The following is an 18,942-nucleotide window of genomic DNA, read 5'->3' as shown; positions in this document are numbered from 1 at the left end:
TGCATTTGTTTTCCTGATTCTCACTGCTACAAATTCCTTAAAATAAAATATGCTAAGTTCAGTTGGTACACCAATAAACTTTTCATAAGGTACCTTTTTCTATTGGGCTGCAATAAGTGGTCCACAGGCGTCACAAACCCAACTATACGAGTCAAAATTTGATAATGCAACAAAATCCAGATGATAAGATCACAGAATAATCGGGTGGTAAAATTTAAGGATCACCATTAAGATGTTTCGGCACTTCTTGACTCAGCAACAAGTCCTGATCCAAAACCACGAAAGTCGAAACTGTCATTGAACATGATTTTTGTATCTCCATCCCATCAGAAAAAAAATATTTTCTCCTTGATATTCTTCCAACGAATCTAGAAGTATGGTTCCTAAAAATAGAGAAAAAAAGCCTGAAAAGAAATTGGAATCAGAGCTACGCTAGAGCAAATAGGCTCATAATAATTACTAGATGTGAAGGTAAGCCAGATATAATTCAAAATCTCTATCTGATTCACCTTAACAACCTAATAGTAATTTTGTTTTCTTGCTAAGAAAATATTTTATGACCCACTCTGAAATGATAATTACCCTTCATCTCCATCACAAGGAACAGTGTAGCTTTACAAATCATCTAATTGTAATAAGTGGTAGTGATAAACTATTAAAAAAACGTTTAATCTATACCCTTACTACAATCAAATGAATGTAAGTGACTTGAGTTAGTATCTCTTTCCTGTTTTATATTTTAATCAACCAGCAATGATTCACAAAAGAGTTTGCCTGACAATAAAGAGAAACAAAAGGCGTATTGTAGGAATTTAAAACTACCAAAAAGACGCTTCTTATCTCTCCTCATCATCAGGTAGGAAAAGTATTTTGAAATTATTTAAAAAATAAATACAGAAAACTCACCTACTTTCCAGTAAACTTTCATAGCAGAAGTTCTAGGCTCAACCTCCAACTTTCTGTTTTACAGTTTGCATTTCTGTTTTCCTGATTTTCACTGCTACACATTCCTTAAAATAAAATGTGGTAAGTTCAGTTGGTACACCAATAAACTTTTCATAAGGTACCTTTTTCTATTGGGCTGCAAAAATTGGTGCAAAGTCGTCACAAACCCAACTATACGAGTCAAAATTTGATAATGCCAGGAAATCAGTCACGTAACAAAATCTGAGAATAATCGGGTGATAATATTTAAGGATCACCATTAAGATGTTTCGGCATTTCTTGACTCTGCAACAAGTCCTGACGTACTCTCAAAAACCACGAAAGTCTAAACTGTCATTGAACATGATTTTTGTATTTCTATCCCACTAGAAAAAAACATGTTCACCTTGATATTCTTCCAACGAATCTAGAAGTATGGTTCCTATCAATAAAGAGAGAAATAAGAGAATAATAATTCAAAATCTCTATCTGATTCACCTTAACAACCTAATAGTAATTTTGTTTTCTTGCTAAGAAAATATTTTATAAACCACTCTGAAACCATAATTACCCTTCATCTCCATCGCAAGGAACAGTGTAGCTTCACAAATCATCTAATTGTAATAAGTGGTAGTGATAAACTATTAAAAGAACGTTTAATCTATACTCTTACTACAATCAAATGAATGTGACTTGAGTTAGCACCTCCTTCCTGTTTTATGTTTTAATCAACCAGCAACAAATCCTCAAAAGAGTTTGCCTGACAATAAAGAGAAACAAAAGGCGTATTGTAGGAATTCAAAACTACCAAAAAGACGCTTCTTATCTCTCTTCATCATCAGGTAGGAAAATTATTCTGAAAGACAATTATTTCAAAGGTAAATACAAAAAACTCACCTACTTTTCAGTAAACTTTCATAGCAGAAGTTCAAGGCTCCACCTCCAACTTTCTGTCTTACAGTTCCAGCAACAATTTCTCAAAAGAGTTTTCCTGACAATAAAGAGAAACAAAAGGCGTATTGTAGGAATTCAAAACTACCAAAAAGACGCTTCTTATCTCTCTTCATCATCAGGTATGAAATATTTTCCAGTAATGGGGAAAGATTCACATAGGATTCCTCGAAAGAATTTTCCTCACAATAAAGAGAGACAAAAGGCGCCTTATAGGAATTCAAAACTACCAAAAACACGCTTCTTATCTCTCTTCATCATAAGGTAGGAAATATTTTCCAGTAAATATTCTGAAATGCAATTATTTCAAAAGTAATTACAGAAACTCACCTACTTTCCAGTAAACTTTCATAGTAGAGGTTCTACGCAATAAGCTCTAACTTTCTATCTTACAGTTTGCATTTCTGTTTCACTGATATTTGCTGCTTCAGATTCCTTAAAATAAAATGTGCTAAGTTCAGTTGGTACACCAATAAACCTTTCATAAAGTACCTTTTTTATTAGACTGCAAAAAGTGATCCACAGTCGTCACAAATCCAAGTATACGAGTCAAAATTTGATAATGCCAGGAAATCAGTCACGTAATAAAACCCCGAGGATTTTAAGATCACCATAGGTTCCATCATAATCTCTTTAAGATGTTTTGACAATTCTTAAATTTGCAAGGAGTCCTGATGTGGTTCCCAAAACCGCGAATGTCTAAATTGCCAATAAACGCGATTTTTGCATCTCCATTCCATTAGAAAAGAAATATTTAGTAGTATTGATTATCTTCCAACAAACGTCGAAGTATAGTTCCTAAAAATAAAAAAAAGGCCGAAAAGAAAGTTAGAGCTACCTTAGATCAATCTTCTTATCTCTCTTTATCTTTAGACAATAAAATACTTTCGAGTAAAAATTCTAAAAAAAAATTAGTTGTTTATTTCATAAAAGAGTACTCAGATCACTCATTTCCAAAAATAAGGAGAGGTATGAGGCGTGGCTTAGGAATTCTAAGCTACCATAAAGCATGCTTCTTACCTCTCCTCATCTTCAGCTCTGACTGCCATCTGTACTCTTAAAAGAAATTATTATTGAAATACAAATAACCAATAGTTTCCAGTTAATAATCTAAAAGCATATTCATCCCCCTTCATTACACAAAGTCTAGGATAGAAAATGATACCCTTTGTCAAAAATACTCTACCGGTATCCTTGTATTGATCCCCCTTCGTTCACCGACGGGTCTAGAAGACTTTCTGAAAATAAAGAGAGATGGGGGGTGAACTCAGAAATTTAAAGCTACCCGAGATCAAGCTCCTCACCTCTCCTCATCTTCAGGTAGGGGGCTTCTAAGCGCCTCCAAGCATACTGGAAAGGAATTATTATTGAAATACAAATAAAAACTTATGTATTTTCTAGTAAATTGAAGAGTAGAGGTATTACAAACTATGCTAATTTCAATCCTGTAAAATAAATGGTGAGATCAGAATAATCGGGAATGAATGCGTCCATTACACCGATATACTTTCAGCTACTGTTGTCTCTCCAATAAGTTGATATGATGTTGTTATCCAAAAATAAGAAGAAGCAAAAAACTCACAAAGGAAATTCTGAACTACCTTTGAGCGAGATTTTTACCTCTTCATATCTTAGATATTTTCCAGTTTCAAAAACACTATACCGGTATTCTTGTATTGATCCCCCTTCATTCACCGGCGAGTCTAGAAGATTTCTAAAAATAAAGAGAGATAAGTAGCGTGAATTAGGAATCTAAAATACCTGAATTCAAGCTTCTTATCTCTCCTCGTCTTTAGGTAGAAATTCTGATCTGGACCTAAAGAGTTTCAACAAATATCCTGAAAGGAAATTTAAAAAATTCTGGAAAGAAATTATTATTGAAATACATAACCAATATATTTATCTCTTCATATCTTTAGAAAATACATTTTCCAATTAATAATCTTAAAAATATTATTCTTGTTCAAAAAGACTATACCGGTATCCTTGTATTGATCACTCTTCATTAAGCGACGAGTCCAGAAGAGCTTCTGAAAATAAAGAAAAATAAAAAGCCTCACTTAGGAATCTAGAACTACCTAAAGTAAAGGCTTCTTATCTTTCCTCATCTTCAGGTAGGGGTTCGAGTGCAATTAAGTATTCTGGAAAGAAATTTTTATTTAAATACAAATAAATACTCACGCTCTTTCTAGTAAACTGAGTAGCAGAGGGGTTTTATGTCATAAGTTCCTTCTTTCTACGGCATCCCTCCTATGCTAACTTAATAATTGCTAACTGGAACTACTATATAATATTAGAGACACACTTTTGAATAATTACGTAATTAAAACCCAATGGTGAAGTCTCAGAATAATCGAGAGTTAATGCATCCACTCAAATAACCGATTTACTTTGAGCTATTTCAGTCACTCTTGCATTTGCAATGAGTTATGATGTTTGGTTATCCAAAAATAAAAAGAAACAAAAAACGCACAAAGGAAATTCTAAACTACCCTTGAGCAAGATTTTTATCTCTTCATATCTTTAGAGAATACATATTTTGCAGTTAATAATCTGAAAGAAAAATATTATTCTTGTTCAAAAATACTATACCGGTATCCTTGTATTGATTACTCTTTATTAAGCGACGAGTCCAGAAGAGTTTCTAAAAATAAAGAGAGATAAAAAGCGTTAATCAGGAATCTAAAACTACCTGAGATTAAGCTTCTTATCTCTCCTCATCTTCAGGTAGTTGTTCGGATCTGAACTTTTTAAAGAGCTCTGAGATTGAGGAAATATTCTGAAAGAAAATTATAGGTGAAATAAATATAAAAACTCACCGTCTTTTGCAAGAAACTCTCATAGGGAAAGAGTTGTTTGCCACAGGAACCACCTTTTCAGTTTACTAGTTATTACTGTTATGGATTCCTCGAAATAAATTGAACGTGGCATAGAATACATAACTTCTCAATGTGGCGTAAAAATTAACTCTCATAGCGATTTAACGAATATAGCAGCATGTTTTCCAAAAATAAAAGAAGAAGAGAAACCCGAAGAAGAATTCAAAACTGCCTTTCATCGGGATTCTCTTCTTCCTTCATTTCTAGACAATGACACATTATCTAGTATTCTAAAAAAGAAATTAATTATTTCAAGTATAAAAGAATCTCTAGATCACTTGTTCTTGATCCGTCTTGAAACTGCGACGAATTGCAAAGCATGATTTACCAAAAATAAGGAAACACCATAAAACACGCCCTTCAGTTTCCTCATCTTCAGTTAATAAAGTAATTCTAAGTGGCACTAAGTATTCTGGAAAAGAAATTATTACTGAAATACATAACCAATATTTTATTCTCTTCATATCTTCAGAAAATAAATATTTTTCAGTTATTAATATAAAAGAAAAATTAAAGAACCTAAACAGGTATCTTTTTTTGATCCCCCTTTAATAAGCAACAAATCTAGAAGAATTTCTAAAAATAAAAAAAGATAAGGGGCGTAATCTTGCAATCGAGAGCTACCTAAGGCCAAGCTTCTTATCCCTCTTCATCTTCAGGTAAGGGTTCTGTTCTGAACCTAAAGAGAGCTCAGAGTTTCAGTAAATATTCTTAGGGAAAATTACAAATAAAAGACATCTAGAGACTTACTTCTTTCCCAAAAGGGAAACTGCTAAGTTGAATTGATAGCTAAATGAACTGAGGTCTCTGTATTGATCCATCCTTCCACCAAAAAATTAAGAGAGACTGAAAGGGTTATCAAGGGTTTCAAAAACTACTGAAAGTTAATTAAGCTTTTAAGGTATGAGTTTCTAAAAAGAGAGACTCTAAAGAAGCCGCAGGAGAAATTTAGGAGTACCTTTAGATTTAATGTTGCCTAAATAAATTTTACCATAGTATATTAAATAAACAACAGTAGCTCACCTAAGTAACTTAACATTATATAGGGTGTTTCAGAACTATGGGATCAAACTTCTGGGGGTTGTTCAGTGCAACAGAAGAATCCATTTGAGTATAGGAACCCATGGCCGGAAATGCGTCACCATGCCACTACGGCCCTAAGACGCGTTAAAATTTATAAAAAAACATTAATTACCTAAATAGGATCTGCTGCATTTATTTTTACCTTTTGTACATGATACCATAACAACAATTGTTTAAAATCAACGCTTATCAATGTCAATTCGCAATGTCATGTTTAAAAATTTTATAGCTTACAATTTTTAAACATTTATTGCTAATGGAAAACTTTACCAATCAAGAATTGGCGGATATGAATTTGGCATACGGAGCAACAAACTGCAATGCACGAGCAGCATCACGGTTGTATCATGAACGTTATCCCGAACGACAGCATCCTGGATACAAAAAGTTTATTGCAGGCATGTTTAAGATCAAGATGCATGGATACTGGTGTTGCTCGAACCGTAAAAACGGTCGAATTTGAAGAAGAGGTGCTTCAGCGAGTTGCCGATGAACCATCAAATAGCACACGTGACGTTGCTAATAATATGAATACGAGTAACGCTTCTGTCTGGCGGGTACTACACGAGAAACAACTCCATCCTTACCACTTCCAGAAAGTTCAAGGTATAACTGCAGCCGATTATCATCCTAGAGTTCAATTTTGTCGATAGCTTCTGGATCACATCATTGCACAACCAAATTTTTTACGATATGTTTTGTGGACCGATAAAGCCTCTTTCACAAGAGACGGTATTTTTAATAGTAGGAATAGCCATGTTTGGGACGAAGAAAATCCTTATGCAATTTTTTCCAAGAAAACATCAGAATCGTTGGTCTGTCGACGTATGGGCAGGCATTCTTGATGATTATTTAATTAGGCCATACCTTCTTCCGGAACGGTTAACAGGGCCTATTTATCTGCGTTTCTTGGAGGAAGTTCTCCCAGAACTCCTTGAAAATGTTCCACTAAACGTTAGACAGCAAATGTGGTGTCAGCATGCTGGAGGGCCGGCTCACTTTGCTGTGCAAGTACGCGAGTATTTGGTTCAGCGGTTTGGGCACCGTTGGATTGCCAGAGGTGGAGCAGATTCTTGGCCTCCTAGGTCACCCGATTTAACGTCGCTCGATTTTTTCTTGTGGGGACATGTAAAGTCTTTAGTCTACGAAACTCCAGTAGAATCAGACCTAGACTTAATTGAACCAATAACAGCAGCATTTGAAGTAATTCAAAACGATGATCAACTTTTTAGTGTAGTCCGCCGAAATCATGTGCGGCGTTTAAATCGGTGTATTGAGGTTGGAAGAAGACATTTTGAACAATTGTTGTGATGGTATCATATACAAAAGGTAAAGATAAATGCATCAGATCCTATTTAGGTAATTAATATTTTTTCTAAATTTAAACTCGTCTTAGGGCCGTAGTGGCGTAGTGACACATTTCCAGAAATGGGTTCCTATACTCAAATGGATTCTACTGTTGCACTGAACAACCCCTAGAAGTTTGATCCCATAGTTCTGAAACACCCTGTATTATATGTTATACTTGAACTGTAACTCACACTTTTATAAGGTAAAATGTTTGATTTGAACCTGGGTAAATCTACTTCGAACCGAGTTTATTCCAAAAGAATTCAGTATTTTTAGACAAAAATTCCCTTTATATAAGCCCTTCAAAGTTTCTGCAGTTATGGGACCGTCCTGCATACAAAATATTGTCAGCATATGTTATAGCAGGAATATGTAAGTTGTATTTTAGAATATAATTTGGTGTTTTAGCTGGTGTAGCAGATTTCGCTAGTGTACATATACAGAAGAACAAAGCAACTTTTTTTGGCATTTTAATACTCGTTTTCACCCTAATAATGTTGGCATATAAAATTATTTGCATCAGTGTATACCTACTAACATTTATCATAAAAAAAACTAAACTAACCATCTAAGCAAATATTAGAATAGGAAATAGTATTTAAGTATTACATGTCAAACCCACGTGATGTGGTTTCTCTTAACTTATGTGATTACAAGCTGAAAGTGTGTATAAGTTTAAGATCTAATCTTAAATAAAAAATAATAATATAGGAAAAAGACTATCTTGTTCGATTGTTATGTAACATAAACACTTTTCCATCATTAAGAATATTAATTCCATAATATACATGTAAAAAAAACTGACAATCTGTTTTGTCATTGATAGTAAAAGTTAGCATTCTAACGTTTGAAGTATGGCGTTTACTTTACAATTTACATATAAAATGACCGCCATATTCCAAAGCAACATTTTAGTAGCGCCGTTTTGTATCGTATCCCAAGCTGTTGTACAATTTTACTACAATGGATTGTAAGTTTGTTAAAAGATTTCAATTAAACTTTGAAAAATTATGTGTTATTTTGTTTTTTATTGTTCCCTTATCCCATATCCTTCTTAGAAACTATATCAAGTTATACAGAGTATTAGGTCAGTACCTACACAAACTTTGGGGGTGCTTATTTGTGGGATTTAGGACATCAAACTTCAAAGAAAAAAGCAGAATTGAATGCATAATCAAAATGGATATGATCCATAAAACATTGGTTAATTTTGTTAGCTTAAAATTCTTAGGAGGTTTTAATTAATTAATTTATTTATTCAAGAGCCTTACATAGCAGTACGTAATAAATTAATCTAGGAAATACAGTATAACCTCAAATAAATATTATATATTATTGCATCGCAACTTTAAACTTATCACTGGCAATATTTCCCACTTGGAGGATTTATTCCTGCTTTAAAAGCAACAATCTCAGGTTGCGGTTTTTAAAAAACCTCACCAATTACCTGAGGTCTTAGAAAAACCAATGCTATGACATTCTAATGTATTTAGCTCTATATCATTTCTCTTACACCATCCTTCATCTGGATAAATCTAACTGCAAGTACAATCGTTAATGGAAAAAGCAGCGCTTGGAAGAAATTTAGATCATATGCAAATTAAAGAAGGAAAACTGGAAGCAAATCTAGTAATAAAGATATTAAATTAAAGAAAAGAGAACTTTATAAGACCTAAATCTTTATCGGACGCCCACTTCAGCCAGCCCCAACAAAATCTTGTGATTCAAGTTCTCCACCACTGAGTTATCTCATAAGAATTCAGTGTAGGTTAATAAATTGAGCTCTCTCGATCTACCAGACTGAAAAACGCATACTGTGCATAAATTAATGAGGTAACTGCAAAAGTTTTTCTCTTAGAAAATAAAATAATAAATAAGTTCAAAGCAAAAACGGAAAACTACTACAATAGCCTACTGGAGTGTTACCTCAAGGAAGGGAAAAGATCATAAAATACTCTTGGCGATGAACAAGTAAAAAAAAACAAGTATTAAATGAAAACTAAGACCAACTAAACAACTTGCAAGAAACCAACTGCCGATAAGCAGCATCTATTTTCCTCACAAACAACAACATAAATACTCTTTCTGCAACACAAGGCCAGAAATCATCCATCGATTATATATTCACAAATAAATATACAAAATAGAATCGTTGGATAACGAGAATAACATAGGAGGTAAAAAGGCTGACTGAAGTTCCTTACAACGTAACGAAAACTGCAATAACTATAAAAAAACAAGAAATAGAGCGGACGCGACAATCAAAAGAATTGAAAGAGCATACTGGAAGCAAACGAGGAATACCATCTTTATGGAGCTCAGAGGAAGTTTGGAAGATGCTTTTGGCAAAAACAGAAAGAAACCCGTAAACGAATACATTCAGATCAAAAGGGTTCCTCTGAAGGAGTGTGAAACATATTTAAGCAACCTGTATTACAACCCTGACAATATAGAGAACCTCATTCACAGCAAACTGAGAAAGAGATCCCGAATGGATTAATGCTTATAGAGGAGGAAGTTAGTGTGAAGATTCAAAACCTGAAACTAAACAAGCTTCGGGAGTGAATATCTCTAATGAACTAATAAATTATGGAGGTAAAGAGCAAGAAAGAAAATTAACGGAACATACCAACAGAGTCGCTCAAAATTATTACCATACCAATTTTCAAAAAGGGACAAAAATTAATCCGGAGAACTACAGAGGCATGCATAACCCTGGTTTGCATCCCTATGAAACTGCTTACCAGCATTATCACCAGCATCCTGGAACATGTTATCGAAAACAAAGATAAACAACAAAGATTTCGAAAGAACAGATCGACCACTTATGCCCTATTTACTGTGAGAGGTAAAAGAGAAGGCGATCGATTCCAGCTACTCTGCTTATGTGTGTTGTATTGATCTAACCAAAGCCCTCGATAAAGTACAGCTGTCCGATATCCTGGGCATATTGAGAAAAACTAACAGGACAAGATATGGTAATAGCTTTAGGCCATTCCTTTGAGATTATACAGTGTGATAACAATGGACAGAAGATATGGATTTAACAACAAATCAATCAGCGTGGTGTGATATGTGGATGATAAGTAATGAGCTTCCATTTCCTAGGAGTGGACACATCAAGCAGCAAAAACCAGATAAATGATATAAAATCACAAATCAACAATGCCGCAACAATTTCAGGATATCTAAGAGATATCATCTGGAAAAAGAACTTCATGAATATTGATAGTAAAGTGCGGATATATATGTCCTGTATTAGACCGGTGCTAACCTATGGTGTCAAGACTAGAGCTAGCACGAATCCAAAGAGCATCCTCAGAAATAGCTGAGATGAAACCCTTAGGAACCATCGCAGAGATCTGAGAGGCAGGCGAAATAGCGACATAAGAGAGGCATGTCAGGTGAAGGATATAGTAGAGATGGGGGAGGAAAAGAAGAAGATATTGGGGTAGACAGAATATACCAAGAGAGACTAGCATACACCGGAGACTGAAGACGGAAAACCAGCTAGCCAGTGACCTAAGACGTGGAATTCTGTCAACCGGATTCACCCTTTGCAATTAACAGACCCTAAATCTTTATCTGAAGCTCACTCCAAGCAGCGCTAACAAAATCTTGTGACTCACTGTCAAACGCCTTGAAAAAGTCTCAAGACAACACTCGCCTCCAATGCTGTCTGTTATATGTTAAGACCTCTTAATTGCTGATTGACAAATATGAAATTGTTTAAAAATTGCTAATTACACCATTATCTGAAAAATACTTTTTGAGCATTTGCAAGTTAATAGTTTCGCCATCTGATGAAGACTTTGTTGATTTAACAAAAAAAATTTCACGTTTTTACCACCAATCAGATTACACCCTTCAGGAATCTCTCTATTTTTGAGTAAATAAAAAATGATGAAAATATTCTTAGTATCCCTTGAAAAGATTCTTTGTAAATAAACAAAAATGTTGATATTGTTATATGCGTTTTAATGCTTCAAACTTGGAGAATCCGCGTACTATATACTTTTGTAGTGTGTCCCTGAACATTCCCTGCTATTAGGGATATGCTCATCAATTAGTTCCCAGTATTCTAAGAGAATGCTTAGCATTTTTTTGCTTCAAAAATGTTTTAACCAACTTTATGGCAAAAAAGAAATCTAAATTTGCATTAGAAAAATGATGTCCACTTCTTAAAGCCCCATATTTTTTTTTATGTTTTTTTTTATACATTTTATATTTGAAAAACCCTGAGCCTATGCTTAAAAAGATACGGTCCGTATTTGGATGCTCTGCATAATATTCTTAAAAATTACATAAAACCCTGCTTGCTACGGCTAAAAGAACCAAATAAAGCGGCGAAATTTTAGCATATTAGACTTAAATTTAAAATTATATTAGTTTGATATAGGATCAATATATGTAGCTGTACTCCATTAGAGAGCTATTGGTTTTAACATCGAATTGAATTATTTACTTTGAGGGTTGATTTACTTATGGCCACCCAGTTACGTACCCAATAAATGGAATTCTCATTAGCATCGCAGCAAATCTGCATAATTTATAATTTCGCTGAAAAGGTATTTTAACTAGAAGCATTTCATATAACAATAATTAAATGTTATCATGCAATACACTTTTATTTCAATTGGGATAAAGCCTTCCAATTAACTGGAACTGTAAGGATCTTCTTAGAAAAAAGAATTAGATTTTACTTCAAAGTGAAAATGCATGATGTTGACTGGTGAATTTCTCCCATGTAAGAGGCTTTCTACAGTAAATATCTTAACTTAATTTGTAATGGTCATATATAGAGGGTAATTTTCAGGCTTTAGTGAATCTTTGTAAAATATTCTGAATTTTCTGTGCCTTCGCCATATAATCACAAGGCTCCTAAAGGTTTAAAAGCGCTTTTGTGTTGATAAAATGGCGAATTCGCGGGCGAAAGGGCATGACGATTGATTTTTTTTAGTAAGCAACATGTAGGATTGGTTCATTAATCGGGAAAGATGGGTTGCCTACCAACAAAAAGACTTTCTAAGGGTAAATGGCATTAAGCTCGTTTATAAATTATACCTTTTGTACAAGAGCTCTATGCATAATTTCTTTTTGTTAGTACCAGATCTTTAAAAATTATTATAAAAAAAAAAACAAATAGTCTATACATCTCAAACGTCCAATTTCAAATCTAAACCCTTCCAACATATATTTCGGCGAATTGCTTTCGAGAACTGGACTTTTAAAATAGAATTGGAAAAATTGATAGGGTAAGGGCTTAAGGTCTATCTAAAAAGATCCCAGCTGATCCATCTTGGACCAGAAAAACTATAGACAAAACGTTCACCCCACGCGAAAATAGCGCATGCCTAAATCGATATCGCGTACAAATCTCTTAAATTGCCGCAGACTTCGTTACGAACACTCAACGTCAATCAATGTAAAGTCATAAGTCGCGTTTATTTGAGATTATTAAGGTTTTAAGTCACTGAACCAATATTAAGCAAAACACCGTTTAAGAAGTTTTAAAATTAATTTCTTTTGGTACGTTTATTTATCTAAAAAACATGAAAATAATCTGTTGTGCCAAGATCAACAACACAGAAACAAGATGCACAAAGTAATCTCCTGAAGCAATATACTTAATAATTAAACATTATTAGACAAAGGTTTAAAAGCCTTTAAAACGTTTACAAAGAAAAGTCCCCAAACACAAAACTTTCAACAATAAGTCCACCAGGTTAAGTTTAGACACTTAAATTTGCTCTGTACATAATATTCACGAGAAGCTCAGCTTAAAGTTTGTTTTGTTTAGACGATTAAGTTCCGAACAGACCGATTAGGAAAATTATTTTCCGAAATAATTTTCCTAATCCTCAACATCTTAAATTAATAAGAAAATGCATTGAAACAGAGATACTTCAGCAAGTTAGGGAAGTTAAAGTATAAATAGTCCTTGATGGAATATGTATTTCCGTTTAATGGCTTCTTCAGAACCGGTTGTATCAGCAGCTCTATTTAGTATCTGCAATTTGGGAAGAAATTAGAACTGAGTTTAAGAAGCGAGGCTCTCGGAGTTCCGAAACCAGTTAAGGAAGCAGAAAAAAATAGATAGAACTGAGTGAAATACATATTTCTGTTTATTGGCTTCTTCAGAACTACTTATATTATCAGTTCTATATGGTACCCCAATTTGGGAGATAAATATAACTTGACTTCAAGAAGCGAGACTCTCAGAGTTACACAATATCAATACCTCTATTTAGTACTGCAATTTGAGAGGAAAAAGAAGAGATGAAAACAAGCAGAAAAAGTATAGATAATACTTGGTAGAACACATGTGTCTGTTTATTGGCTTCTTCAAAAGTACTTGTTCCAGCAGCACTATTTATTAATCTTATGCTGCACCCTGTGTTGCCAGATGTAATACAATTATCGAATTGTAGTAATATAATTTATTCCTAAAACATAGATAAAAAATCTTCATCATCATTTGCAGCTTAGTACAGTCGTGCTGTCATTAGGAATGGTCGAATGGATGCAAAAATTAGATAAAGGATGAAATTTTGACAATAAATTGTATGGGTTGAGAAAGCGCAAAAACCAGAACTTTTAACAAAAATTCAAAGGGGGTTTTTTTTAGGGGTTGTTTGGGGATGGTCTTGGATTGGCGCCACCCCTTTGCACTTACAACTTTGACTCCAGGAGATAAATTGTTCAGAAAAATCAGAGCTACCTTTTCTTCCACAGAGCCGAATTCATCCGAGTTGATTTAGAGGGTGAAGGTTTGAAAAATTGGTTTTAAATTAATAACTTTCTTGGAAAAACTCCCACGAATTTTGTTCAAATAGCAAAGTTATGGCTCTCAAAAAGACGCGTACATTGATATATATATATCGACTATTTTGAAATAACTCGAAAACATCAAAGAAAAAAGTGTTGGATGTACAGAAGGTGGAGAAAAATTTTACTCTCTATTTGATAGTAAAAGCAACCCTCAACTCCGTACGTAAACCACCCTTATGGGGGGTGAAAATTTTGAAAACCTTTTTTGGCGAAACTATCGACTGTACGGTGTTGCTTCTACGCAACAAATTGAAGCAAAAAGTCTAAGCTATCTGTTCCACAGCAAAGAAGTGATAAATTGCATTTTAAGAGCTGTAAAATTAAGGGGTGCATATTAGAAACCAGTTTTTTCGAGTTATCTCTTCGGGTAAGAATTTTTTGAAAGTTGAAAAATTCTTACCCGGGAATTCTATACCGAAGGATTTTTTTAATAAAAGAACGTTATTAATTTAAAACCAATTTTTCAAAAATTCACCCCCTTTTTACACCCTCTAAATCAACTCGGATGAATTCGGCTCTGTGGAAGAAAAGGTAGCTCTGATTTTTCTGAACAATTTATCTTATGGAGTCAAAGTTGTAAGTGCAAAGGGGTAGCGCCAATCCAAGACCATCCCCAATCATCCCCTAAAAAAAAAAACCACTCGGAATTTTTGTTAACATTTTTGGTTTTTGCAATCTCTAAAACCCATACAACTTACTGTCAAAATTTCTTCCTCTATCTAATTTTTGCATCCATTCTCATACAGCACGACTGTACTACTCTATAACTCTTGGCAGGTCTTGCAGCTGGCTGCACGATCATTCTCCATCTTTCTCTTCCTTGATTCAGGATCGTATTCTATTGCAATCGCTCTCAAATCTGCAACAATATTCTCTCATACGCGGTATCCCCATAGATATCCGCCATTTCGGATTTTGCTCACTCGAGAATCTGATTGTCAGTGTACATGTCCTGCCCATCTCAACCTTAATTACTTTGATAATGTCTGGTGCTTCATAGAGCTCAGTCAGTTCAAACTTTGTTTATTCTTGGACGAAACTGCTCTATTCTGGGGTCTTTGCACGGTCCAAAGATCTTGCGCAGTTTGAAACACTTCAACTTGCGCTCGTTTTCCTTGATAAGGGTCCAAGCCTGTCTCATGTACATGACCACTGGTCGTATTACTGTTCTATATATATTTTATCTTCGGGAAAGATTTCTTCTGTTAATAACTTCTAGAGCATGCTGACTTGTTCTCTCTCGAAATTGAATTATCCCATTGTAACCTTTTCCCTTATCCTATTTCTTCTCGTTCTTTTACCTATATACATGTATTTCGTTTTGTCCTCGTTAATTTTAAGACTCATTATTGATTAACTCCTATACCATTATTACCCTGTTTCCAACCACCTCAATGACGTACGTAAAGTTCAAATTGAAAAAGCTATTTTAAAGTAAATTAAAGCTAATCTTGAGTTAATTGAATATTTACATGTCACTGTGTGCAGATTTTAAGAGACCAGTAGCTATTCTAACATATGCAACGTATGTACGAGCTTTTTTTTTTTTGATTGATTGATACGAAGTAAAGTAAGAGAAAGTCCAGATGCTTATAGATACACCTTGTTTATCTAGAAATTCCATTACCAATTTTGACAACGATCACATATGGGCCAAAAATAACCTAGTTAGGACTATCTTATGGTGTCACATTTTTTTCCTCTTAGACTTAATGGAAAACTTTAAGAAGAACTTTCAGTCATAGAAACATTTCGAATATCGTTCATGCACGTCGAGGTTCCACCAAACCTTAATATAGTGGCACGGCAATTTTTGGATGCAATATATCGTAATCGCTGGTTTGGGAAGATAGTCTCGCGACTGTGGCCCCCTCGCTCGCCCGACTTGAATCCTTTAGATTATTTTTTCTAGGGAGACTTTGAAGCGTTGCTATAGAAAGTTCCCATTGAAAGTGGGAGTAGACATAATAAAAAATACGCCAAACAATTATAAGAAAAATTATTTCCAATGATTTAAAAACAAACTTATATGGATTTAATTTTTCTTCTCGAAAACTACGCAAGATACAAAAAACATTTAAGAAAAAAAAAAGTTGTACTTTGATTTTGACTTATTTACCCAAAGAGAGTACAAATTCCTCAAAAGTCAGTGGCATACATTTTTTTAGTCAAAACTATTGGTTTAGGTATTGCTCGGGACGCCACTGAACTTAAAAAATTAAATAATAATTAAACTACGGCTAAATCAACACCAACCAAGTCTAACATCCTGGATCTTATCAATGAAGCCGTTGCAAACACATGTTTATTTGAACTTTTGATTCTAGAATTACTCAAAAAATTGCCTGTCAAATTTATTTTACAGGGTGGGCAAATAAGCGAGGTAAGCGGCTATATCTCAGGATCTGTACATCTGACAACAATGGAATTTTTTTTATTATATAAAAGTGGCGATGAGAAATTTCTGGAAATTATTTTCAAGTTTCGTATCTCACCGCTAGAAGGCGAAACTAAAAATTAAATAAGAAAAACGTCTGCTTATCCGTATTTTTAGTTACGCCCTCTAGCGGTGAAATACGAATTATTTCCATGATTTTCTCATGACCACTGTTATAATAATACAAAAGATCCTTTTGTTGCCAGATGTTCAGGTCCTGAAATACAGTCGCTTACCTCGCTTATTAGGGTGAGCAATCACCCTGTACAATAGATACAATTTAAACACACTTAGCCAAGTGCGAAATAAATAAATATTTTATCATGTTAAGCCTTTTGTTAAAATAGTAAAGGATCGTGGGAGATGTGGTTATATATCGGCAAGACATTCCGAAAATGTCTATTTTTAAAGCAAAACCCTAATTTTTAAGAAAATGTAACACATTGTGTCTAGATTTACAACCAATGGATAAAAAAATCATTAATACTAAAAAATACTTTCTTAGTTATACGCAAAAGTAACGGGACTCAATCAAGTTGAAACCAACAAGTACGAAAATCTTGCAATAACAGATTGTCTAAAAAATTACTTACATTTCTTAAAATTTCTAAATTGGCGGAATTTAGTGGTTTATCATAAATTAAAAATTTTACTTCATTATCTTTTAAAAAGCAAAATATATTAAAACCCCATTTTTTTCATATTCAATTTAAATCAAAACTTCGATGTGTTTATAACATTGCTAGGTTTCTTACGCCCTTTCTTCGAAGAAAAATGGATTCCTCGAAAAAACGAAGACTGGAAACTTTCCGTTTATTCATAAATTCTCCTGAACTTGGAATTAAAATGTGTGAATTATAATAGTTAAACCTGTGTAGTTCAATTGAACATGGGAGAATACAGTCGATTTATGGAAAAATACTTACGCGATTCACGTTTGACACTAAAACTGGATAATTTGTTCTTTTATAAATGCTTCTGAAAATGGGATTAAAATGTGTGAAAAATAATAGTAAATCAGTGTAGTTCAATAGAACACAGGAAACTTACATTGTCGATTTATGGTCACAAAAATGAAAAATAGTTCGCGATTCATGTTCACACTACAAATGGTGAATACTGTAGACTTCTCATTTTTTCATAAACGCTCGTGAAATAGAATCTCAATAGAACTCGGAAGACTTATACATATACTCGTGTTATGGCCATAAAAATAAAAACTGCTTACGCGGTTCATGTTTCGCATTTAAAAATTGAGATTTTTTGATCCTCCAAAAATGCTCCTGAAATATTTGAAATTCTAGAATTGTAATGGAACATCTTCAGTTGATTCTGTCAAATCAAAGTGTATCTTATTTAAAACAACAATTTAAGGTAGCATTTTAAACCCAAACTCTAGTGCGGCTAACTAGAAAATCATTTTTAATTCTTACACCAATATATATTTTAAGATTTTGGTGCACACAGCTTAGTTGGATACTAAAACTGGATAGCTATTAAACAATTTTAATACCCAATACATTCTTGGAGATGTTGTGGTTATATTTAGGCATGACATTCCTGAAATGTCTATCTTTATAACATGTTCAATTTAGATAAAAATGTCGATGTGTTTTTACCACCGCTTCCCCCATTCCAGTCCCTACGGTCCTTACAGCCCTTGCTCCAAAGAAAAATGGTCACCCTAACCTACATCCTTTTATGGATATGTAAATCAAACATGTTCGAAATAAGCTCCCTTTAAGAGTTTCTCTCTTCGTCTATATCCTTTAGCAGTAGGATATGACACACCCATATTTCTAAGATGTTAAAGTAACTGTTAAAAACATGAAATATATGGTACATAAAATCCTTTGTTCCCGTTAAAGTTTCAATAACAAAATACTAGTCAGAGAAACTATATTTTAGAAACTCCTCCCTTTCCTTATCGTCGCGCCGAATGTGCGATCATTTGAATATATGTGTCAAGGTCAACGGACGGGAATTATTCCCGCCCACATTTTCAAAAAAATACCGCAGCAACAGAAGGCATAACATTTACGGAAATTCAAATTTCTAATGTTTTGCCGTCTTGAAATACTAAAAAAAAAACCTTAAATGATGCCTTAAATTTAAACAAAAAAAAACACACTTTGAACATTTAAAAAAAAAGCGCGCGAACTTCTCCGAATAAACTTATTAGGGCGGGGGAAAGCTTCAATGGTACTGATCATGTATTATATAATAATAATAATGATTTGAAGTGGATGCAAGGGTGTTTTGGTTGAAGAAATTAGTTGGAATTAAAGTGAAAGATATAGGAAATCCAAAGTTGAAGTTACATCGATTCAGTAAAACGGCGCAGAAGGATTGACTAAATTGAATATTTCGCACTTCAGCCGCCCTTCAGGACGCCATCTGCCGAAACTCGAGCACATAACGGAATGAAGGGGGGATAGAGGCAAAAGAGGGTAAAATCCGCCCAGTCGAAAACGTTCCTCTCTGATA

The 18,942-nt window shown here is 34.0% G+C and overlaps 1 long non-coding RNA gene across 1 annotated transcript; it reads left to right on the top strand.

Moving 5' to 3' along the window:
- Nucleotides 1–454: 454 nt before the first annotated feature.
- LOC126748947 (uncharacterized) lies at nt 455–8,205 on the top strand. Its single transcript, XR_007664839.1, has 2 exons — nt 455–1,766; nt 1,998–8,205. It is a non-coding gene; the product is annotated as an uncharacterized LOC126748947 (long non-coding RNA).
- Nucleotides 8,206–18,942: the final 10,737 nt, after the last annotated feature.

The sequence above is a fragment of the Anthonomus grandis genome, chromosome 22 (genome assembly GCF_022605725.1).
Source record: "Anthonomus grandis grandis chromosome 22, icAntGran1.3, whole genome shotgun sequence".
Lineage (NCBI taxonomy): Eukaryota > Metazoa > Arthropoda > Insecta > Coleoptera > Curculionidae > Anthonomus > Anthonomus grandis.
This window is presented reverse-complemented; position numbering and strand designations above follow the sequence as displayed.